Here is a 3895-nt window from a genome sequence, read left to right on the forward strand (position 1 = left end):
AGAAAATAAGATCTGAGGCTCAAATGGAGACTTGTACACCAATGTTCATAGCAGCATTATTCACCATCACAAGAACATGGAAACAGCCCACATGTCCAACCACAAACGAATGGATTGAGAAGTTGTGGTACATCCATACAATGGAATACTACACAGCACGTAGGAGCAATGATTTTGTAAATTACTACCTAACTTGGAAGAGACTGGAGAGCATTATGTCTCACATGGACAAATACTGAATAAAACCATTATTGTTGAATGAATATGAGGATCCAAGGCAGGAGGAGAGCAGTGGAAACAGAGGGGTGAGGATGGGCGAGAGGGTGGTGTATTAATCATAGGGTTGCACAATTTGATGGGTGAATGGGATGAAGGAAATGGGAAGGCTCATTTGTGAAAAACAATGTATTCAAACTGTGTAAATAAATCAGTATAAGATAAAAAAAAATTTAAATGCTACTGGAGGGTCAGCTTTGGATCTATTCCACCTCAAAAATACATAACAAGAACACCTAGCATAGAATGCAAGAATGTCCCAAATCTGACCATGGTCTTGGGAGAGACATCAGAGTCAATCAATACAACATAGTCCACAAAGACAATGTTCTACACCTTGTTTTGGTGAGTAAGACTGGAATCTTAAAAGCTTCTGAGCAACCATCAAAAGTGCATAGGTAGATTTCTAGATGCAGAGGTCCTTTATCAAAATTCTGTCATCATGTGTTGGCATTCATGGTAGAAGTTTAGATTGCACTGTGGCTTGTGGTCCCCAGACTGTTCTTCTTAGGTTATTCCTCCTCCTGCCCCCCTAAATGTTCATGTTCTTGGAAGTTTAGGAACCTCAGCAGCAATCCCCATCCAAAGCTGATGTATGTGGGCCCCTTTGAGGCTGACAGCAGGTGTATTTATGAAGGACCCCTCTCCCCTTTTCTAATGCCTTGCTGAAATCAGAGACTTTTTGCAGAATCTTGCCGTCTTCAGGGTACACCTGAGATATGTGCCGTGATTCCTCCTGCTTCAGATCCCTCATAACCTATCTGAGGCTTGCATGAGCACTTCACACACACAGAAGAGGAGCCACGCCCCAGTATTCTCCTAGAGACATTCATTGAAGTCTGTCTCTCTTAATTCCTAAGGGACTTGGACTGCTAATTCACAGAAGAAAGATGAGAAATCTCCTCCCATGTGATTTGTAGCCTCTGGAAAACCTGCTAGAGGGTCAGCTATGACTCAGTTCTGATGGCAGTGAGTATGAGTTCTCAACCTTATGGAATCTACCTGGTCTGGTACAGACATTGCTCTTACATTGTCATACATTCTCATCCACTTTGTAATTTTGGATAAACTTTATATTCTGTTCCTGGTAAAGGAACTGAAGTGGAAAAAATGCAATTGAAAACCTCTGAAAATCTGCTAGCAGTTCAGCTGTTAGTTCCAACTTGATGGCACACAATAACACAAAAACAGTTTGACCTTGGTATATCTTAAAACTTCAGACAGAAACCAAAGTAGTCCACAATTGATCCTAAAATCTCAATTTACGAAGTTATTTGGACGTGATATTCTTTAGCAAAATCCCTTGGATAAGTCCCTTTTGCCAAAATGTGCACCAACTAATTTTAGGCTTTTTTTCCCCCCTTACTTCTTGTGTCACATACAATTGATTGCACACCGAGTCCCTCAAGAAACACTGACCGCACTAAAAATGTATTCCAGTCACAGCCAGTGCAAATATTCAATGATCTAGAATGAAAATGAGAAAAGGAATATGTGACATTCAACGTTAGGTCAGAAATAAGCTTCCTAGAAAATATCAGAAGAATGCTACACATTGGAAGACCTTTCACAATTTTTTCTCACTCTTGACCATCCTTCAGGTAGCTGGATTCACAGTATTGAATATTTTATGCTTACTCCTACTGTGAACAGTTAAAAAATAGTGAAAAATACCAAGTGCGGCACTAAAAAAAACCACCAACAAAACAAACAAGCAAAAAAAAAACCCCACAATCCAAGCAAACCAAAACCTGAGTCAATAAGACATTTTATTATAGCAAGGAGTTGGAAACAACCCAGGTGCCCATCAACAAACGAATGGATAGAGAAGCTGTGGTATATTCACACAATGGGATACTACACTGCATTGAAAAACAAGGAACTTATGCAATATTATTCAAAATGGGTGACCCTGGAGGACATTATGCTGAGTGAAATATCTCAGTCACAAAAGGACAAATACTGCATGGTGCCACTGTTGTAGAATGGGACTGAAATCAGGGTTGGGGTAAGACTGAGAAAAACTGGATAAATTGCGTATACTGCATTGAAACAGCTCTGCCGGGGAAGGAAGGACAATTTCCTCCTGCACCAGTCAGATCTGATTTGACGGTACATACACACACAAATAATAAAATAAAAAAAAATTTAAAAAAAGAGAGGAGCGAACTGGGGCTGGGGGCAGCGGGGAGGGCTGGGCAGGGAGAGAAGTGCAACAATGAATGAATGGAAATCTAAATTCTCTGTAAATGTTCATTAAAATTATTAAAATAAAATAAAAAAGACATTATTGTTGTTTAGGAAGTATTTTATTCAACATCATTCTAGTGGTGAGATTCAGAATTCCACACTATTTTTTTATGTCAGAACATGTCTTTTTTTATGAACATCAAAAGAGATACCACCACAATAATTCCTACATGTGCAATTCAGTGATACTGGTTACACATTCTTCAAGGTGTCATCTTTCTCACTATCTTTTCAAAATTTTTTAAATTGTCGTTTGAGTGAAAGTTTACAAAGCAGATTGGTTTTCTATTTCTCCATTAAGATACATTTTATTTTATAACGTGTGTGTGTGTGTGTGTGTGTGTGTGTGTGTGTGTGTGTATAAACACTTCACACCCCATACAATACCCACAATGTAATCACACTTCTTCCCTATAATACTCCTTTCTACTAATCCTTAGAGCCTCCCACTTACTGCCTTCTGAGTTTTATCCACGTGAAAATGCTGCTTGACCTTATATGGTTGCTTGTGTCAAGGAAGGAATACCTCCCTGTTGATAGTAGTCACCTTGTTTCTCTAGTTTGGCTGACATTTGAGCCACAGGAGTGAATTTTTACCAAGTCTTGAAAAGTGACTAGAGGCCACTGTCTTGGGAGCTTTTCCAGTCTTTGCAGTACAGGGAAGTTTGGATGACTTTTTTACACTTTTTAGTTTCGTTCCACAGCCCCCCACCCCCACCCCGCCATCTAGCATTTTTCACTGTAATCTCTTTAGAATAGTCACTGGTGGTTGCTGGTCTTAGGGTCATAAAAGTTGAGTTTCCCATGGACTAATTGTTTCTACATATCTAAGAATTTCTACTCTCTTCTTTGTTCGGATAGGGAGAGATGACTAGCTATACCTTCAGTGGATGTGCACAAGCTTTAAAGACTCTCATCATTATTAAATGATTTGACCTTGATGTTCTGCAGCCTCTCACAGGATCCCAGAGCCGGGAACTCATTCTTTCAGGATGTTTAGTTATGACTAAGAGGGTTACATATAATTTTGCAGTGTTGGCTTTTTTCTCTCTCTCTATGACATAGTGCTATGTATATGGCTTAATGCTAATATGAATGTAGAAATATCACTTGCCAAACCTATGGATGGTCATAAGTATAGTCCTTTTTGCCTCTCTATATCTGTCCATCTTGCTTGTTGCAGTTAGGTGCCATCAAGTCGAGTACGAATTATAGTGACCCTATGAACAGAACTGAATGATTAATGTTTGTTGCTGTGGACCCTGCCAGATTATGTTTCTTTCTGCTGACTGTATTTCTTGTCTATTTCTCTGTGTCCTTCATTTCTTAAGGGGTATTGTGCTGATTATCTCTTTAATTGGATGTTGCT

The sequence above is a fragment of the Elephantulus edwardii genome, unplaced genomic scaffold (assembly GCF_000299155.1).
Source record: "Elephantulus edwardii isolate Elephantulus edwardi_28Jun2011 unplaced genomic scaffold, EleEdw1.0 scaffold00016, whole genome shotgun sequence".
Classification (NCBI taxonomy): Eukaryota; Metazoa; Chordata; class Mammalia; order Macroscelidea; family Macroscelididae; genus Elephantulus; species Elephantulus edwardii.